The sequence below is a fragment of the Piliocolobus tephrosceles genome, chromosome 7 (assembly GCF_002776525.5).
Source record: "Piliocolobus tephrosceles isolate RC106 chromosome 7, ASM277652v3, whole genome shotgun sequence".
NCBI lineage: Eukaryota > Metazoa > Chordata > Mammalia > Primates > Cercopithecidae > Piliocolobus > Piliocolobus tephrosceles.
The window spans coordinates 112,032,181-112,054,838 of record NC_045440.1 but is presented as its reverse complement, the minus strand read 5'-3'; the positions used below and the strand labels follow the sequence as shown (position 1 = coordinate 112,054,838).

At 37.3% G+C, this 22,658-nt stretch overlaps 1 pseudogene; it reads right to left on the bottom strand.

The window, feature by feature from the left end:
* Positions 1 to 6,135: 6,135 nt before the first annotated feature.
* The window catches only part of LOC111549651, a 35,870-nt pseudogene continuing 19,347 nt past the window's right edge, over positions 6,136 to 22,658 (bottom strand).

Sequence of the window (22,658 nt, the reverse complement as noted above, 5' to 3'; positions counted from 1 at the left end):
TTTGTATTCAAGTTATTAGGTAGTAATCATAATTTTGGCTTTACCTTTGAGGCTCAGAGAGATTATTTGATTTGCCAGAGATTACAACATTATGAAGTGACTCAACCGGGATTCAGACTGGCATTTGCTTGGCTGCAAAGCTTTCCTAGAACAGCCCACTGCCTTTCTCACATTCAGGACTATTGATAAATTCAGAGATCTTTTTTCCTCATAATCCTTGTCATCAGCTGCATTTGATATTTTGGCTTTCCTCTTTGTGGAAGACATCTGTTTTTGCCAGTCCGGAATTATTTTCTTCTAAATTGGGTAACAGTATCCCAGTTTTCTCTTTAGAGACGCACCCATTTCTCTCATTTCTAATATGTCTATCTCAGCACATTAGGGCTGGTCTCACTCACTCCCAGATCTAGAGGTAAGCACATGACATAAAAGAAAGCAAATATAATAAGGCCAAAAATCCTGCATACATACCAATGTTCCTGATTATTTTAGGTACTCCATTCCTACATAACCCTTCTACTTCTAGGGGGTAATACTGATGTACCAGTTTGAAACACGGACTTGCTGAAAATAACAACTACTTGTATGATTTGCTGAAATCCCTATCCTCTTTCCACTGCACCATGATGATCCAGTGTTTGGCTGGTGTCATCCCAATTCAGGCCTTAAGCTCATAATTTGTATGGCCAGCAGCCACCAGGAATGAGTCACAAGCTGGCCAGCTTGTTCTCTGCAACGATTTGGGGTCTTCTCATTTTCCTTCTGCATTTTTCTCATTCTCTATGTGGTCTTAGTGTCTACCAGACTCTCGTTCTTTCAAATTTTAATTTATGCTGACTTCCACTTCCAAAAGTGATAGAACTTGGACTTCTCCATAAATAAATGAATAAATAAGTGTATATATATCATGTATATACATATATATATATCATAGATATATAACTTTTTTGAGATGGAGTCTCACTCTGTCACCTAGCCTGGAGTGCAGTGACACGATCTCAGCTCACTGCAGCCTCCACCTCGCTGATTCAAGCGATTCTCCTGCCTCAGCCTCCGAGTACCTGGGATTACAGGCACACACCAACATGTACAGCTAATTTTTGTATTTTTAGTAGAGACAGGGTTTCACCATGTTGACCAGACTGGTCTCCAACTCCTGACCTCCTTTGCTCCCAAAGTGCTGGGATTACAGGGTTGAGCCACCACACCCGACCCAAAAATATTTTTTATTGTCTATTTCTTGGTTTAGTTGGGGTTTGGGGTTGTTTTCATATTTTTACTTACCAAGTAATTCTGCCCATTTCTGGTTGCTTCAGAACACTTACAAAACCAAGATCCAGCATTCTGGAACCCAAACATAGCACTAATCCATTTGGCCAATACCCAAACTTGTTATGCTGGTTTTTCAGAAAAGGAGGATCAGACAATTTTTTGAATTCACGTTTATCTCTCCTGCTTATAAGCAAGAATCTCAGAGATGAGGACCAGGTCTGGTTAACTTTTGGTTCTTACAGTCCCTGAATAACACCATGGTACTTATTGAGAAAATCCTTGCTAAATTAAACTGGTTGGACCCCATATGGCTTAGGATTAGAATCTTAGAATTTCAGTTTTTAACTGTGACAAGAATTCTCCCTGCAACCTGGAATGACTCAATATTTCCCTTACATATAAATTAGGGATGCTGATTGGAATTGTCTACAAAAGACTAATATTTTAATACCCAAAGCTGAATATTGTAAAATGTCCTTTATGACTATTACATAATAGAGAAAACCACAAAGAAAAGAGGTTTTCATTTGTTATGATTTCTAACCTTAATTTCAAATTTTATCTTTTTAATAAAAATGTCTTCTGGAAAAAAAATTTTAGAGTTTGGAAGTTTTCATTCAAGTTCAATATGAGAAAATCCTAGAACAGTGGAGAATCATATGATATTGGACAAGATCCAATTTTCCAAAGAAGGAAGCAGAATTTCTTTTGCACATTTCTAGTCTTTTTCTACTGTTTTAGGTGTTAGTATCTTCTTTATTTTGTTACCTGCATGGCAAAAATAGAGAACAAAATGTGTGACCACAGGAATTCTAAGCTGAATTTATGATCGTGAGAGAGACATGTTTAGGCATCACAGAGGGATGTACGTTTGTCTCTTCGGGACAATGAAGTTATACTAAGAGTGGTTATGTCTTGCGTTAATGAAATCATGGAAAGATTTCTATTTGAAACTACCACAGGTAGAACAATATATTCGTTGAAATGATAGTTTTCTTCAGTGTATAAGCATACATATATTGAAGAGTAACTCTGTGGAAGATGATATTGAAGTTTGAAGGGACTATTAAATAACCCCCTGGTTTTCCCTCTTGAATTCTAAATCAATTGACATGGGCAAAGGAGTGAGCCAGATGAACATAAAAGTAGGACTCCCAGGGAACATGTGACAACAATGAGCTTCCCGATTACGAGCCCTGGAACTAAGCAAACATATTCACCCACTCACTCTGGGGGAAGAAAACCAAGATTACAACCTTTACCACTAAGCTTTCCATATGGTCCACTAGAGCAGATTCTCTGCAGGCAGGCAAATCCCAAAGACCAAGGGGAGAAGAAGGAGCTACACTTGCCAGGTTCTCCTCCGAAACTCACCAATCTTGAAATTAGTCTGCTTCTCTTTGGAATCCAGCAGAGTAAAGTAAAAACAGAGTAAAGAGCCTGAGAGGAGAAAATTCCTTTTGAAGGAAAAGAGGAGTGAGGAATAACAGCACTTCTGGCCCCTATCAGCGCCACCAAATGATGTGTACTTGGCACACTCCTGAGTAGGGGATTATAGGCGTGAGCCATTGCGCCCAGCCTTTTTAAACTTTCTTATAGAAATATCTTTTCAAAAATTCTGGATGCTCAAAATGATGATATTATCTCAGTAATGATACTTTCCCTAGAATATATTGTTTGATGTGCTATATTGTTCTACAATGGTTCAGTTCTTAAGAACCTTTCTGTTGGCCGGGCGCGGTGGCTCAAGCCTGTAATCCCAGCACTTTGGGAGGCCGAGACGGGCGGATCACGAGGTCAGCAGATCGAGACCATCCTGGCTAACACGGTGAAACCCCATCTCTACTAAAAAATACAAAAAAAAACTAGCCGGGCAAGGTGGCGGGCGCCTGTAGTCCCAACCACTCGGGAGGCTGAGGCAGGAGAATGGCGTGAATCCGGGAGGCAGAGCTTGCAGTGAGCTGAGATCCGGCCACTGCACTCCAGCCTGGGCGACAGAGCGAGACTCCGTCTCAAAAAAAAAAAAAAAAAAAAAAAAAGAACCTTTCTGTTAAATATGATGGTAACCTTGTTTACTATCCAATTTATCATAATTTATATTTCTGATACTTATACTAACCAGCTGTGGCATGAAAGACCTGCAGAAGATTTTCTTAGATGTTGATGCCTATGAAGAAGACCGAGAAAGAATGGCCAAAGGTGGGAAGCGAGACAAGAAGAAATTCTCCTGAAATCCAGCAGTGTGGGGGAGTAAAAGAAAATTTCCATGGAGGTGCATTTTCTAAGAACTATATTAAAAATTTTTTCCCATCAGTGATTTTGGCTTTGCAAGGTCACTTTCTAAGTGTTTATTTTTAATTGTACCACAGATCATTAGAAATTTGTCTTTTAACTTTTTTCTTTTTATTTATTTATTTTTTATTTTATAGAGACAGGGTCTCACTATGTTACCCAGGCTGATCATGAACTCCTGGGCTCAAGCTATTCTCCAAACCTGGCCTCCCAAAGTCCTGGGAATCCAGCAGAGAAGATTCAAGAAGATTCCAGAAGTGATCAAGATATTGATGTTAAACAGTTAAGTAAAATAAGAACTGAAATACATATTTGCCTCTGACAAGTAAGAGGTTGCTGCATACCTCAATGAAAGTAGTTTTAGTCAAATGGTAGACTGAAAGCCATTTATAATGGGTTCAAGAGTAAATCATCTGTGGAAATGGAAATTGCTATTATGAAATGTAGATTTCCACTTCTAAAGACTTACTTATGAATAGAAGTAAAAAGGAAGTACAAGATTTTACAAGATATGTTAGGTCAAAGGAAAATCAATGTTCTTTCATAAAAAATTACTACCAATCTAATAAACATCCTGAAAACCTATAGTAATTAGTACATTGCTGATGTATTTCTACATAATGGTATCATACAATAAATTACAACTAATTTCTGTGGTCCCTGTAATTAGACCGTACAGTATATGATGGAACTAAATGTGATGAAAAACAATACATACAAAAGAGTTCTAAATGCACCAGGAACCTTATCAAAGGCTTCCTTGAGGGAGTAGGGCTTGGCCTTTCACTAAAATTAGGTGAAATATTTTTTAAAAAACTTGGTAAAAAGGACAAAGATTTTTCAGGATGGCAATAGAAGGAAAAAAGGTATTGATCAAGGCATAACACTTAGAATGCAATTTTTGTTTTTGAAATATGAAATTAAATGAAAATTCTTCCCATTGCCTGTTCCTCCTTCAGAGGCCCCAAACAATTGTTCAGCCTCAACCTTCTTCTTCTTGAAAAGACTCCCAACCCTGGAATTATTAGTCAAACTAGACATGGGTCAGCGTGGGGAAAATAAAACAGATTGAGGTGGCTTATGTGTTTTTCTTTTTCTTTACCTAAGAACATATTTATAACATATCACAGGTAGTGATTACTATGTACAAGACACTAAATCAAGCACTTTTTCCATATTAACTAACTTTTATAATTTAATCCTCACTATAACCCTATAAGAAAAGTATTTCTATTTTGCATTTTACAAATGGGAAAACTAAGACATAGACAAGGTAAGTAAATTACCCAAGGTTATCCAGCTGGTAAGTAGCAAACCTAAGATTTTTTTTTTTTTTTTTTTTTTTTTTTGAGACGGAGTCTCGCTCTGTTGCCCAGGCTGGAGTGCAGTGGCTGGATCTCAGCTCACTACAAGCTCCGCCTCCCAGGTTTACGCCATTCTCCTGCCTTAGCCTCCCGAGTAGCTGGGACTACAGGTGCCCGCCACCTCGTCCGGCTAGTTTTTCATATTTTTTAGTAGAGACAGGGTTTCACCGTGTTAGCCAGGATGGTCTCGATCTGCTGACCTCGTGATCCACCTGTCTCGGCCTCCCAAAGTGCTGGGATTACAGGCTTGAGCCACCGCACCTGGCCCAGACCTAAGATTTAAACCTAAGCAGTCTGGTGCCTGGGGCTAGGCTCTCAAATGCTTTTCCTCTGCTGCCTTTATCCTTTTTTCTATATTTCTTGTTATTTTCCACAAAGTAAAAGTAATACAAGCTCAAGATCTCAATAAATAAATAAATAAATAAATAAAATCAAAACTATACTGTCTTATAATGAAAACAATCGTCCAAACCCCACCTCTACCTTCAACCACTGCTTTTTAATATTTTTATATTTATATAAGTATGTTTTAATGTAAATTTTATAAGTAATACATCTTTATATTATAAATACACATATCCTGAAAGGTAAATACAAACACGACTTAATTCCCACCTACCCAATGTTACAGACATTTTAGAAAATTGACAAATAAATAGCAAAAGCCTCCCTGCTTCTCACCTATTCCAAAGGTAATTGTCAATCCCAATTTGTGTAATTCATCTTAAGAAAAAGAATATTTGCACATAACCAAAATAGATGTATCTATTGATATACTTCTTTTAAAAAGCACACAGAGTAAATGAATCATCTTTATGCACTGTGCTGTGCTTTGCTTTTTTTTCTTCTATAATGATAATTATTTAATTTTTATACAACAATATTTATTATTTGAACAATCTCTAAAGAGTAGGTGTTTCACAGATAATGATATATGTACAAAAGATGAATTAAAACACATCCAAAGCCATGTGGTTTGGGGCTAATTCCTTGTTATGTAAATGTTTTTACTTAATATAAATATGGGTATGTCCTGGGAGCCAGGAAGTATGGGAGAGTACAAAAGAGTACAAAATGCGGTCCCTGTCATTAGTAGCTTATTGTGAAGGTCCAAGAAGATGTCAAGTAAAGGCAAGTGTGCGTCACTGCCACCCTCCGCCCTGTTCTTTGGTCAGGGCCTCCAGTGCTTTGTTCTGCAGCTGCAATCTTAGGCCCATCCTCCCACTGTACTCTGAAGAATATAACTTTTCTGGAAGAAATTCCCTTCTTCAATGCTTCAGGCCAGTTAGGAGTCTCAAAATAAGTGGACAGAATATCAAATGCCTGATTGATGGCCACCATCCCTAAATGATAGTTATTTCCACGTTGGTGTCTGATCATGTATCCCTGGAATGACAGACAAGTGGGCTGTCTTGAAAGAGTATTCCTGGGCCTTTCAAAATGTCACCTTCTTCTGAATGCTTTCATCTACAAGTCCATCAAAGATACAAACTTTGTTTATATCAACATCTTCAAGAGTGTATTCTGAGTTAGGAGTCGGAAACACAAGGGTTTCCAGAGGAAATAAACTAAAAGAAGTCTTCCTTTATGTCTATGAAGTCGCTAGAAAATTCATCTTCACTCTTCACACAGGGCACTGTCTACCATGAATCCAGTGAGGCAGATCCAAAATGGCCTATTAGATTTCGTTTGAACCATACAACCTTCATATCTGTCCAGCCAGTCTACTCAATTCCTTCTTTGACATGTGGTAGGTCATACTCAAATTGATACACAGCCTTTGTCCTGAGTGTTTGTCTTCCAAAAGAATCTCTTTGCTTAGAGATCTCAGAAAATATTTGCTGTGTTGGGGGCAGATTCCTGGATTTTCTGCACAATTGGCTTTTCTTCTTTCTTTTTCTTGTTTTCTTTTGCTCTCCTTTACTGCAACTATCTTTTCCCAGTGTCTCTGTTTTCCCTGGACATTTTTCTTATGATATCCAAAAAACCAAATTGTTTGAGAATGAGCATCATCCTGCACTCTGGTGGTCAAGGTCTCTCCCTCCTGGCATTTGCATTCTGCATCAATCTGCAGAAACCGCAAACTTTCAGATATTTCAGGTATTCAGATATTTCTGATATTTCAGGTGACTGTGCTCTAAGCACTCCCTTCTAATTCCCAGTCCATGTGCCTAGTCCATGGATCCCATCATGTGCTTTGCTTTTTTCAATAGAAAACGTGTCTTCAATGTTTTTCCACCTCAGGACACACACATCTACTTCCCTTTCTTTTAAAAGTTGCATGATATATAGTAAGATTACACTATAATTTACTTAATCAATATTTGTATATATTGATGGATACTTTTAATGTTTCCAGTTGTTTTAATTTTCCAGTTGTTGCATTTTTCTTAGATTTGTTGTGAAATTGAAAGAGTTAATGCGAGTAAAAAAATGTATTTTTTCTCTCTAGCAGAAATCCAATTATAAAAATCTAACAAAAACAACTGTACATAAAAGTCAAGACCTAAATATGAAGAATGAAATGTGGCATGATTTTAAGTAGTTAGTACAGCAAATATATTGACTTTTGCACTGGGAATTTTTTTAGCAACACATGGCTGTAACACTGGATGTATAAAGAAGTCCTTGTAATCTCAGCATTCTAACTCACCAGTGAACAGTTCCGTGTTTAACAATGGGGAGAGGAAATGGGCGAACAGACTGATGTAATACATACACATATATCAAAAAAATAACTCTCCTCCTTTTAACTTTACTTCTCATTACTGCTCTTTCTCCTTGTCAACGGGGGGGTCCAAATATTCTCTAGGCACCACCAGGAAGCTGAGCTGACAGTGGCCCCAACCACATACACACACACACACACACACACACACACACACACACACACACACACACCACTCAAAGCTCCCTTCCATATATTCTGAACTATAGCTGCCTCTACTCTGTCTCATCCTTCATCTTTCTCCCATCCTCTTTCCAATTTCCAGATATTTTTTTAAATCTAATTTTGTCTTCCAGCCTCCTATATTTCCTAGGCATTCATTCCATCTTGTGTTTCTTTACTGTGATTTTCATAGAAAATTAGCCTAAACTGGAAACAACAGGGAAGGTATTTTTAAAGAGATTAGTGATTGTTAATTACAGTTATAGCCTAAAGACTATATTAAGATGAAAGAGAGGAAAAACACAGGAAATTCTGAGAATAACTGATGAATCAGTTCCTAAAGAGGGCAGTAAAGTTGGATTCAGTGTGTAAACAAAGTTCTTTAGCAAGGAAAAAAAGATTCATTCATTTCAAAATTCGTTACTGAAGTTCTACTATATTCCAGCAATGTCATAGCCACTGGAAAGTATAGTGGTACATTTTTTTAAATCCCATTTTTATGGATCTTGCATTTCTATCAGAGGAGGCAAACAAAATGAATATACAGAATGTTAGATGGTAGTAAGCACTATGGAGAAGATTAAGACATAAAAGGGAGATAGAGAACAGTGTAGAGTATCAAGCAATTTTAAATAAAGTGATTAGAATGCCTCAATGAGGACAGGCGTGGTGGCTCACGCCTGTAATCCCAACACTTTGGGTGACCGAGGTGGGTGGATCACCTGAGGTCAGGAGTTTGAGACCAGCCTGCCTAATATGGTAAAACCCCGTCTCTACTAAAAATACAAAAATTAGCTGGGTGTGGTGGCAGGCGCCTATAATCCCAGCTGCTTGGGAGGCTGAGGCAGGAGAATTGCTTGAACCCGGGAGGCGGAGGTTGCAGTGAACTGAGATCATGCCATTGTACTCCAGCCTGGGGGACAAGAGCGAGACTTCATCTAAAAAATAATAAAAATAAAAATAAAAAAGAATGCCTCAATGAGAAGAAAACATTCAAGCAACAATCCAAAGTAAGTAAAGGGAAAGCCAGGCAAATATCATGGAGAAGACCGTTCCAGGCAAAGGGAACAACAAATGCAAAGGCCCAAGGCCGAACAAGGACCCCACAGTCAAGGGACAACAAGGAGATGAACGATTGAGGAGAATAGTGGGCCATGAGGTCAAAGAGACAATGATGAACCCAATGGTATGAAGCTTTAAAGGCCATTGCAAATACTTCGGCTTTTGCTTGGCATGAAATGAGAACACAATAGATAGTTTGGGGCAGAAAATACAATCTGATTTACATTTTTAGCAGAATAACTCCAGATACTATGTTGAGAATAGATTGCAGGTGCACAATGTTGTGGGAGAAAGAGGATAAATTAGGAGGTTACTGAAATAGTCCAAACAAGAAATGATAATGACTTGGCTGGCAAGGATAACTCCGAAGTGTGTAGCCTAAAGAGCTGCAAGGATGCGAGTTGCCATTACCTGGCATGGGGAAGATGATGGGACAACTTCAATCAGTGAAGTATGAAAAGTGTATTGGATACCCAGTAGAGATGTTTAATAGGTAATAAGAAATATGAGTGTAGTTCAAGAGTTCGGGTTAGGCTGGAGATACAAAAAGCATGCAGCTGATAAATATTGACTCATTTTCCCTTATACAGAAAAGAACGATGTATACTACCATGGGAAGTTTTATAATGTAGGGAAGAGAAATTCTTAATATCTGATGGCCTCTATTTTGTCTATGAAAACTGAGGCAAAGTAATCTACTAAAAGAGAAAAGGTTGAGGCTGTTAACCCACATTTAGTGAAAAAAATTACCAAGCAACACTGAGGGCTCCACTGGACTTGAAAACCCTAAGTTTGCAGTAGTTTTAGTTGGTAGTTATACAGTCTTACTTCTGCACTGTTCAGTAGCCTATATGTTCAAACAGGGAAGAGAGTTCTTGAATTCAGTCTTGAGGATTTATTGCAGTAATGTGGAAAAAGAAGAGTAGCAGAAAATTAATAATTCTGGTGAGGGTATCATAGAGTTGATGACCATAGAACCCAAACTGAGTGAGAAAAATGCACAATAAGGATAGTTAAAAAATAGGAGGATGAAGAAAAGTTGGTTAATGGGCATAAAAATACAGTTAGAGAGAAGAAATAGATTCTAATATTTGATAATACAATAATGAATGATAATAATAAATTATCATTAACTACAATTGTAATTACTATATATTTCAATATATATCATATATAAGACATACATAAGATATACTACATATTTCAATATATATCTTTTGTATGATATATATACCTTATTTACATATAATATATAAGTATATTATATATATTTCAAAATAGCTAGAAGATTTTAATATTCTCAACACAAATAAAAGATAAATATTTGAGGTGATGGATATTCCAATTACCCTGACTTGATTATTATACATTGTATATATGTATCAAAATATCACAAGCACCCCAAAATATGCACAATTATGATGTACCAATAAAAATACAAGACAATAGATAAGAAATTGATGTAGTATACTAGTATAACTCAAATGAGCTAGACATCACATAACGGAAGTTATGTTTACAGTACCAATAGCTTCATTCACACTAACAAGAACACCACTGAATGCACAATATACAGGACATTCAAAGAAGAAAAAAAGTTTGTAGTAAAATCGATACACAGTTGTGACATTTAGTTCACTGCTCAAACTATCTTTGCTTTTTCATTCCAAACTGATTTAATCTGATTCAAGCCAAAATCCCATATGCTTCTTTCTAACCTTCTCTGGAATTTTTCAACAGACGTAGGCATAATAATATAATTGCGGTTGGTCAAGTCCCTTAACAAAGGACAGAATGTCCTCTCATAGCATTCCAAAGAGATGAGTTTGTCTAAGCTGAGTAGAGTGCAAGAGAAGCAATAGTCACAGACATGGAGGCTCTAGGCTTACGTTGACTTGTTTTAATTAAATAATTATCAATATGGAAGCTTTTTTGAAAGAGTCTACCAAACATCAAAATTTTTAAAAGATAAATCTAGAGACTAATGAGTGTCTTTTCCATTATGCTTCCAAAAATATCAGGGTGTTGAACAGGTTTATAACAGGTGGATAATGAGAAGGAATTCTCAAATTACATTCACAGAGTTCACAGCCTGGTAGTAAGAGAAACCGTATCTGGCTAGTTTAAGGATAAAGAGGACTGTATTGGAAGGATACTGAAAACAACTAGAAATCCAAAGATGAGGTGAACAACCAAGCTTGGGAAGAATAGGAACCAGGGCTAATTGTAGACTGAAAGGTAGGAGCTGATGGGACTTAGCTTTAGAGAGCTGTTAACACAATTCAGCTTCCGCCCCCTTTAGGCTCTACATCTCTTTGTTCAAAACTCCAAAGTCTTGGTAGAATGAAAAAAAATGGTCACCTAAATTAGATGCTCAACTCTGCATGAATGGACAGGATGAGAACAGGAAGGGGGGAATGGTAATGAAGTTTAGAAATGGAGATTCTGAGAGATCATTCCTTTGTACAGTAGACAGTGTCCAGAAAAGATAAACTATTGGATCAAACAGCCACAGGAGGTTTCTACTACAGGGAAAGGCTGGCGATAAGACAAGGAACTTCAAAGGTAAAGAATAAGAAAGAAAAAGAAAAAAGATTGAAGAAAAGACATAGCCAAGGAATCTAAGTATCAGAGAAGAAACTTATATGGAAACAGAGGTGGGAAGGACGTGCCAGAGTAAGAGTACGCATTCCAGGAGAGAGATCAGTCAGTGTGAAGAATCCTGAAGTAGGGGAGAGCATGTCGTGTCCGCCATGCTGGTAGAAGTCAGTATAGCCAGAGCACAGGGAAGCAATATGGAGAAGGAAATTTAGATGGTGAAAAGCCTAGGAGACAATGTTAGGATTTTGAAATTGATTCTGCAGGCAATGGGGAGCTGTAAAAGCATGGCTGACAGAATCAGATATGTCTTTTAAAAAGACCACCCTGGCTGCAGCTGATTTAGCCACAGTCACCTGTAGGCCACCTGATACAGGAAGATGAAGGACATTAGGATTAGACAGTGCAGGATTAGATGCCTGGTGCTACTGGCTACTTGTGTGGTGTCAAGTATTATGTTGGTGCAAAAGTAATTGCAGTTTTCACCATCAAAACTAATGGCAAACTGCAATTATTTTTGCACCAACCCAATAAGATACTTAACCTTTGAAATCTCAATTTTGGCATTTGTAAAGTAAAAATAACAAAATCAACCGTGCAGAGTTGATGTCACTATTACTAAACATAAGCATAAGTTTTCCAGAGCATCATAAACAATGAATAAGAGTTACTTCTCATATTACTATCTTTCTGACTTTTTATTTGCCATCTAGTTTTCCCTCACCTCTTTTCAATTCTGCTGGCATTTATTGAATACTTACTGAATGTCATGTAAAGCTGAGTGCTTTATAAGCATTTTCCCATCTGAATCTCAAAGCAATTCTCTAAGCTAAGTACTATTATTATCCCATTTTTGAAGATGCAGATACTGAAGTTTAGAGACTTAAGCAAAATACTCAAGATGAGACTTCTAGGAACAGAATTGCTCTTTGAAAGCAGAAAAAAGTTCCAATTTCTACTGCAGGGTCTAGTTCATTACTATTCAGACAACAGACAACCAGGTTGTATTGGATGGAAGAATGGGTGAAATCTTCATTTGGAATCTCAGAAGATGTAAAGGACTCACATAAAAGTCCATAGGAGAGTTAGAAAATGACTATTTCTAAGTAGATTAATATAAATACTCTTTTGCTTTTTATTTTGAACTTATAGATCAGTGTATTTTTTAGCAGTTCCTGTGTAAGAAATCACCCCGAAATGCAGTAACTTAAAACAACTGTTTGTTATAGTTTGTATTTCCTGAGGGTTCTAAATAAAGATCAGAAGTCTAGCTGGACTAAAATTAAGATATCCACAGGCCTGTGTTCCTTCTCATGGCTTTAGAGAGGAATCTGTTTCCTTGTCTTCTTTAGATTCTAGAGGCCACCTACATTCTTTATCTCATGACTCCTCCCTCCATCTTGAAAGCCAGCCATATACCATTTTCAAATCTCTCTATGATATCTACCCTGGCTTCCATTACCCCATCTTCTCTGACTCTGAGTCTCCTGTCTCCCTTGTGATTATAATAAACTCACCAAGATGATCCAGGATAATCCTCCCATCTTAAAATGCTTAGCCACATCTTCAAAGTCTCCTTTGCCATGTAAAATAACATATTCACAGGTCCTGAGGATTAGGATATGGGCATCTTTGCAGGGTAGTGAAGCTAATTTTGCTTCGCACAGACAGCTTCTCTTACCTACCTGGCAGTTGGTAGATTGGCAGCCCAGATGCCTCAGTTTTTCTCCATGTGATCTCTCTTTCCCCCTGCAGGCTTGTTCATGCTCATAAAACGTGGTGGTCTCAGGCCTTTAGCTCAGCAAGAGGCCAGGCTCCAAAGCACAAGCAGCTTTTCACATTTGCTTATGTCCTTTTGACTAAAACAAGTCACATGGCCACCCCAGACTCAAGAGGCAGAAATATATACCCCACCTCTTTATGGGAGGAGTTGTGACATCACATTGTAAGAACCTGGATGCAACAAACGGGAAGAATCTGTGGCTACTTTTACAATTTACCAAAATTAACACAATATGTGAGTGAGAACTTCTAAGACCTTCCCTCTTTGATTGCAATAATTGAGGTTTTGCACGGCTATTTCCTTTGCCTAGAATGCTCAAAATGCATTATCTTTTCCTGGCCAAATTATTTACCCCTTTCTTATTATAGCTTAGGTATGAACACCTCCAGGAAAATTCTTCTAACCCCAAACCCCATATTGTTCCTGGTGCTTTATCTTAGTGCTGTCATACTAAGTACGTCCTCCTAATATAGCACTTAGCACTCTGTATTGAAATCACCTGTTTATCTTCTTGCCTTTCAATCTAGACCATAAGCTTCTTGTGGACAAGAAAATGGGTCTTAGTTTTTCACACCTTCTCTGTGACTTAGCAATGTATCCTGTATATAGTAGGTTAAAAAGGTTTTATTGAATATGTGTATTAACACATATTCTATAAACTCTGATTATAGAGTTTCATCTACCCTTTTATCCCTCAATTGCTACTAATTTTTTTTTAAATAGGTTTCTTTACTTAGGGAATCTTTAATCCCATAGTTTTTTTCCTACTTTGGAACCTAGTCTTTCATTGATCAGCTAAATAAGAAAGGAAGGAATTTCTAGTACTAACCATCAGTCATAGAAAAAGTTTTCCTTGGACTAAAAAGCTAAATTGTGATTTTGGTACCTCAATAATACAAATTGGTTGTGTGACATTTAGTAAATCCACAAATTGCTGCCAAGGCTGTTGATTTGCCAAACTAGACATCTCTAAGGCTGTCTTCAGCTGGGTGGCCAGTCAAAATTAGGAGCTCAGGGATAACTTGACTGATATTTCTTCAAAATAAAACCAAAATAAAAGTTGAGGTATTTTGGGATGTTTCCAGGAAGGTCTTAAGAGGCTGCCTGATTGCTGTTAATACATAAGGCAGAAGGCAAAGATTTCCAAAATTACATGACTCAAGGGCTAAGACTCCAGAACTGCAGACACAACATGAGTAAGCAGACCACTCCAAATTGCCAGTGGAATTAAGGAATTAAAAAGGAGATGGTGAGTTACAAGAAACAGAGCTTGTTTGGGGAATGGATACTCTGTGTGCCTGTAACCAAGAAAGCCAGCTATAATACAAGCTAAAATGAAATGTACAGATGTTTAGTATAACGAAATAACCAAGGAGAAACCCACCCCTGTGTTATTCTCCTAAGTAATATGTCATGTTCTACAGACCACACTTGGAAGATGGGTGGTTGCCCTGCACATTTTTTAGCTCAGGTAATGATATTTTTATAACCTGAGTTATGAAGGACAAAAATATGTAAAGACAGCATTGAAGTCCAAAGACAATCAAGTTAGCTAATGTTTAAATATCTTGAGAGTGTTTCTCTGCCAATGTTAAAACTGTCACTGTTAATGCACTGAATATTTTGCAGGATCTCAGTTCATCAAACCTTAAAACAGATCACAGTTTAACAGCAATAACAACAAATTCTAGGCTTTTTGAGAAAGGTTCTGAATTCCAAGTCTGCAAGGAGAATATACAATAAAAGGCACATTCTTATCTATTTGGAACTTATTCATGAGCTCACCCACGCAAATTGGCTAGAGCCTATACATTGTCATTAATTTTGAAATCTTGCATTTAAAACCTCAAAGATATAATTCATTTAATCTTGGTGACAACACTGAGAGGTGGGCATTATTATTATTACACTCGTTTTTCAAATGCAAACTTGGCACAAAACATTTAGCTAATTGTCTAAGGTTACAAAATTATTGTATAATATACTTGAATCTAAGCAGGTGATTCCTAAACCTATTCCCTCAACCCAAGCACTACACTGGCTTTCTTAAAATACACCATGTCACTTGTCCTAAAGTGTATATTTAGCATGGATATACATGGAGAATTTGGAAACATCCTAATACGGTCATTTCAATTTAACAAATATTTCTTGAGCCCATGTTAAGTATGAAGTTCTTTATTAGACTTTCCCCCTCAAGAAAAAACTTCATGAAAAATATATATCAAGTGATGGTTTACTGGTTTTATAATTTCTCTTAAACTGATTTTACAATTGTCTCATGAACTAATAGAGACAAGTATAAATCTGAGCCCACAAATTTAGAAATGTCGGAAATAATACTTATTCATTACAATTCAACCTATTTAAATCATTGCTGCAGCTTCCTTGTGTTCACCTAGCAAGAGACCCTTTCTGCTGTGTTACTCTTCTCTTCCAGCATTGTCAGGGACTCAGTCTTATGTCATACCAGATTCTTGGGGATGGGGATAAATTAGTCCCTTTGTTATCTCTTAGAATCTCTGAATGTCCATTTCCACAACTTGTGTGGCTCCTGTAAGTCTGATTCCTCTGTTGTGTCTGTGCTCCATGTTTTGGGTAAGGGAATCACAGGCAAGGCTGGGAGCCCTCAGACTCAGCACCATTTTCCTTTGATGCCCCATTTTTGCCATGTTTCTTGGACATGATCTTGTCATGTCTCTAGTATATGATCATGAAATGGGGCAAGCTTCTCTTCTGATCACAGATTTCTGATCACTGACCCCAGATTTCTCTAGCACAACCGAAATTTCTTCTTTCTCCTGAATCTCAATACCGATACACGCAATTGGTATATTTCATGATGCTGAGGTTTAGGGTGTGACTGATCCCATCACCCAGGTACTGAGCATAGTATCCAAAAGTTACTTTTTCAGCACTTGCCCCACTCCTTCCTTCCCATATTGTGGAGTCTCCACTGTCAATGTTGCCCATCTTTGTGTCCATGTGTACCCAATGCTTAGCTCCCACTTAGAAGTGAGAACATTTAGTATTTGGTTTTCTGTTCCTATACTAATTTGATTAGGATAATGACCTTCAGCTGAATCTATATTGCTGCAAAGGTCATGATTTCATTCATTTTTATGGTTGTGTAGTATTCCATGGTGTATATGCACCACATTTTTTTATCCAGTCCACCATTGATGGGTACCTAGCTTGATTCCAAGTATTTGCTATTGTGAATAGTACTCTGATGAATGAATGAGTGCATGTGTCTCTTTGGTAGAATGGTTTATTTTCCTTTGGATATATACCCAATAATCAGATTGTTGGGCCGAATGGTAGTCCAGTTTTAAATTCTTTGAGAAATATCCAAACTGCTTTCCACAATGGCTGAACTAGTTTACACTCTCACCAATAATGTATAAGCATTCCCTTTTTTCTGCAGCCTCACCAGCATCTATTATTTTTTGACTGTTTAATAGTAGTCATTCTGACTGGTGTGAGGTTACACCTCATGGTGGTTTTGACTTATATTTCTCTAATGATTAGTGATTTACAGCACTTTTTTCATGTCTCTTGGCCACTTGTATGTCTTCTTTTGAAAAATGTCTGTTCATGTTCTCTACCCACTTTTTAATGGGGTTGTTTTTTGTTTGTTGATTTGTTTAAGTTCCTTATAAAGTCCAGATATTTGACCTTAGTCAGATGCATAGTTTGCAAATGTTTTCTCTCATTCTGCAGTGTGTCTGTTTTCTTTGTTGACAGTTTCTTCTGCTGTGCAGAAGTTCTTTTGTTTAATTAGGTGCCATGTGTCAATTTTTGGTTTTGGTGGAATTGCTTTTGAGGTCTTAGCCATCAATTCTGTGCCAAGACCAATGTCCAGAATGGAGTTTTCTTCTAAGAATTTATAGTTTGAAGCCTTACATTTAAATATTTAAATATTTAATCCATCTTGAGTTAATTTTTGTATACAGTGAAAAGTAGAAGTCTTATTTCATTCCTCTGCATATGGCTGACCAGTTATCCTAACAGCATTTATTGAACAGAGAATCATTTTCCCATAGCTTGTTTTTGTAGACCTTTTCAAAGATGGACAAGGCTGTAGGTTTGCAGTTTTACTTCTGGCTTCTCTATTCTGTTCCATTAGTTTATGTGTCTGTTTTTGTACCAGTATGGTACTGTTTTGGTTACTGTAGTCTTATGTTACAGTTCGAAGTCAGAAAATGTGATGCCTTCAGCTTTGTTCTGTTTGCTTGAGATTGCTCTGTCTATTTGGGCTCTTTTTTGGTTCTATCTGAATTTTAGAATAGTTTTTTCTTATTCTGTGAAAAATGACATTGGTAGTTTGATAGGAATAGCACTGAATCTGTAGATTGCTTTGGGCAATATGGCCATTTTAAGAACATTGATTCTTCTAATCCATGAGCATGGCATATTTTTCCAGTTGTTTGTGTCATCTCTGATTTCCTTCAGGAGTGTTTTGTTGTTCTCCTTGCAGAGATCTTTCAACTCATTGGTTGGAGGTATTCCTAGGTTTGATTTTTTCTTTTGTCTGTTGTGAATGGGATATGCATTCTTGCTTTGGTTTTCTTTTTCTTTTAGAGATGTGGTCTTGCCATGTTGCTGGTCTCCAACTCCTAGCCTCAAGCGATTGTCCCACTCAGCCTCCCAAAGTGCTGGAATTACAGGCATGAGTCACTGCAACTGCCTCATAAACTCTTTTAAATGGAGTGTAGATGTTTACAAAAGGCCGCTTAGTTTAAAAAGCTTCTGCCTTACACTTTCCAAAAATATATGTGGCAAAAAAATGGCTACAGATCAGCTCTCTCCTTGAAAACCAGAAAGCAATAAATATATCTATACAAAGTAGTATTTCAATGAATTACCCTGGCCTCAATTATAATTGAAAAAATGAGATTGCAGAGTTTAGCTCAGCCTAACACTCCTTTAGTCTAAGTCAGTGTTTCTCAAAGTGTTATCCTTGGACCAGTGGCCTCAGCATCACCTGAGAACTTCAAATCCAACTTCTTGGGACATATCCCAGATGCACTGAATCAGAAGTTCTTGGGTTGGGTCCAGCAAATTGTGTTTTTAAAAAGCTTTCCAAATGATTTTGATGCCCACCAAGTTTGAAGACCACTGGGTTAGGCGATGTATTTCTCTAGCATGGACTGTATACTCTTGAAATCAGCTATTTATTTGTCTCCTTCGTTAGACTGCAAATTTAATAAGAGTAGGAACCATGCCAGTCTTTTACATTGTTATATTCCCATTGCTTAATATTGACGGTAGGGGTAAGGGGTATATAGTGAGTGCTCATAAATGTTTGTTGAGTACACCAATAAATGAATGAGTTAAGAGATATTTTATTTGTCTATGGGATTATCATTCTAGTTTTACCAGATTATCATTCAGAGTGCAGTCATGAACTTGGAACAATTCCTACAATGAATTTAATAACTTTTGATGATATAATAGGCCTTTGAGCCTACTTTTCTTAGGAGAACTGAAAACAGATGTGTCTTGCAATATTCCTGAGCATGGTTGTTTAAATCCATGAGTTCATTCATTCACTAAATATTTATTGAATACCTACCTATTTTTAGGTCTTCTGCTAGTAGTTTTGGGAGCTAGATTGATAAGTAAAGTGTATTTGTGGCTCTCAAAAGAGTATTCATCTCAGTAGTTAATTAATTCTAAACCTGTTATACAAATGTGTTGAGCACTATGCATTATTGGAGAATGAACCGATAAAGCCATATGTGTCTTCTGAATAAAGTTGAAAGTGTGCAAACAATTGCAGTTTACCAGCCTTGTCGATTGTTTTCTAGGACCATTCAAGCTATTACAGATGGATGGGCAATGTATCACACAAATAATTGAACACGTATATTTTCTTTCTTTTTTTTTTTTTTTTTTTTGGAGATGGAGTCTTGCTCTGTGGCCCAGGCTGCCAGGCTGGAGTGCAGTGATGTGGTCTCAGCTGACTGCAACCTCCACCTCCCAAGTTCAAGCACTTCTCCTGCCTCAGCCTCCTGAGTAGCTGGGATTACAGGCATGCACCACCATGCCCAGTTAATTTTTTGTATTTTCGTAGAGACAGGGCATGTTGCACAGGCTGTTCTCAAACTCCTGAGCTAAGACAATCCACCTGCTTCGGCCTCCCAAAGTGCTAGGATTACAGGCGTAAATCACGGCGCCCGGCCTGAACACATGTATTTTCTTAAATCTGTTTTTGCATTTCTAACTACATACAGATCATATTCATTTGAATGATACATGGATCCTTCAGCTAATGATGATTACTAATCATTGCATTTACTAACACTTACTGATCCTTCACTGTGCCAGGCAGTGTCAAATATAAATTTGTGTAATAGGTTTAGAATTAATTAACTACTGAGATGAATACTCTCTTGAGAGCCACAAATGCACTTTACTTATCAATCTGGCTCCCAAAACCACTAGCAGAAGACCTAAAAATAGGTAGCTCTTCAATAAATATTTAGTGAAGCTAAGAGATCACATGAAAAATAAAGATGGAATAAAGTTTATGAAGCCCCTTAATGATGAGCTCTTTTCCAACTTAAGATAAAGGAGAGGGCTTCCGTGACAGCTAGCAAGGAAGATTATTGGCCTGGGCTATAGATTAATAGATTTAGTTGTTACTTGGCTTTCTAATTAACTATTCAGACCAATGTAGCCTGAGAACCTACCTGTCCCACAAGTCTGCTCGCTGTAGTCCAAAGGTCTTGGGATGAGATACACTTCTTTTGAAGAGTGCAACAGAAGACAGTCCCACGCAGAATTATGGGCAAAGCTATATTGTGGGTGAGTTAACATGGTGGGAGCCTTTACAGTGGCGACCTCAAGAGTATAGTAGCACATGGACTGCATAGCAGGAGAGAGGAATGCACACAGTGCAAAATGAGAAGCAGCATTGTCACAGTGCTAACAGGAAAAGATTTGGGCAGTGGCAGTGGCAGTGGCATGCTGTCCCTGAAAGTGATCATTAAACATACATGCTTACAGGAAAAATGAGAATGAACTCTGTCAGTAAGGCATGTATTTTGTATTTTTTGTTATTTTTCTTTGTATTTTTCCTAAAAGATTTCTGTAATGAATATGTATTGTGATCACAACCAGAAAACACAATATGTTGGTTTTGAACAGCACTCAGATTTCCAGGCAATCGATCTACCTGCCAACTTCGAAAGGACAAATAGCTACTTACCTTCCCTATTATTCTATAAGCTGATATTCTAAAATCATTCTGACTTAAAGTAGAGAACTAAGAAAATAAAAAAGCAGCCCAAACTATAGCATCATGATCCCACAAAGTGACCAGGCTTTGATTGTTTTCTAATTTGGAAGGAAAAAGTCATGAAGTAACAACTGGGCACAGAGAAAATGTTGAAAGCAAAAGCTATTTTCTATATCACTTTATATCATCTAAAAAGTGATTTATATATGGCTCAAGTGATGACATCATTCTTGAATAAGTATGGGCTAAGAGTTGTTAATAGCATCCCTGGAAGCCAATCAAAGCTTGTTGTTTTTGAAATAATTATTAATCTCACTGTTTACATAAGTGTTTCTTGGCCCTAATGCTAACTGATGAAAGTCAGGGGTCATTATCCCCAGATACAAATATTGCCAAAATGACAATATTTTTCTGAACCAATGCATAGTTGTGACAGACTGACTAAACATAGGTTGACTATATAAAATACATTACTGTGTTTTTTTTTTCCAAACAAAAAATGTGCTAATCTCATATATTTAATGCCCTAAGCCTGAAATAAGTAAACATCCAAGATTCTTCCACTGATTAATTTTGAGAAAAAGAAATGAAGAGAATAACTATAGATTGAAAAAGGCTGATATAGAAGATTCTAAAAGTATAATCAAATAAATATAGTGACTAGAGACATACATTTAAATGATGAAGCTAAAATAAAAATTTAAGAAGTGATTACTATAGGCCAGGTGCAGTGGCTCATGCCTGTAATTCCAGCACTTTGGGAAGCCAAGGGGGGCAGGTCCCTTGAGGTCAGGAGTTCAAGACCAGCCTGGCCAACATGGTGAAACACTGTCTCTACTAAAAACACAAAAATTTGCCTGTAATCCCAGCTACTCAGGAGGCTGAGGCAGAAGAATCACTTGAACTCTGGAGGTGGAGGTTAGAGATAGCTGAGATCACACCACTGCACTCCAGCCTGGGCAACAGAGCAAGACTCCGGACTCTGTCTCACAAAAAAAAAAAAAAAAAAAAAAAAAAAAAAAAAAAAAAAAAAAAAAATTAGTGATTACTATAAAAGAGTAAAAGAAGAACAGTTACTTTTGAGAGTATGGAGGGGGTTACAACTGAGATAGGGGACATAGGAGAAGTATCTAGGCTAACTGACAAAGTACTACTTCTTTCCCTGAGTGGTGATGTCAAAGGTGTTTGCCTGATAATAATGTATTAAGCCTTAAAAGTTAAATTAAAATTATTTTAAATTAGTGCATACATATCCACAAAAAATCCACATGTGTTTGGTATTAAAGCTAATACATTAAAATTTCTAAGAGTGGTTCTCCGCTGGAGACAATCTCTCTCTCCCTTCCCTATTCCCCATGGAGGAAAGTTCGGAAATTTCCTGTAATATATAGGGACCAAAATGAGTCATCAAAAGTACTGTGGGTGCATTTTTCATTGTCATTATGACTGGAGGGGCATTAGTAACATTATACAGGGTCAGATTTGTAAACATCCTATCGCATAAGAAGAGCTCTATATAATAGGAAAATTATCCCACCCAAAAGGTGAAGTGTCACCCATGTGAAATTAACTAATCAATTATGATCACCTAAAGTCCATGATGCCACATTTATTTATTTCATTATACTCATTTCTGCCCTTTCAGAAGAGAAACATATACATTTACATGCATATATATAATATGTGTGTGTGTGTGTGTGTGTGTCTATAAAGAACTAGTCTATCAATTTCTAGGTTGACCAATTCATTTCACAGTTTACCAAATTGTAGTTGATTGCATGTGGTTAAGCTCATGAGCTTTAGAGTCAAACAGCCTGGAAGCAAAACCTTGAGCAAGATACATAATCCTTCTAAAATTCAGTTTACTCATATATAAACTGAAAATAATAGTATTAGCTACATGTACCACGTAGCTATTGCTAAGTAACCAACTACCTTCGAACTTAGAGTTTAAACCCAAAACCATTTATTATTCCTTACAATCTGGGCTGGGCTGGGCTTGGCTGGTCTCAGTCAGGGCTCACTCAGGCTTCTGAGATTACCCAGAAGAGAAGCTGGGGCTTGATAGTTTAGAATGACCTTGCTTGGGATATCTTGGCTCCTTTCCACATATGTCTCATGTCTCTCCAGGAGGCTGATGGCCTGTTTGCT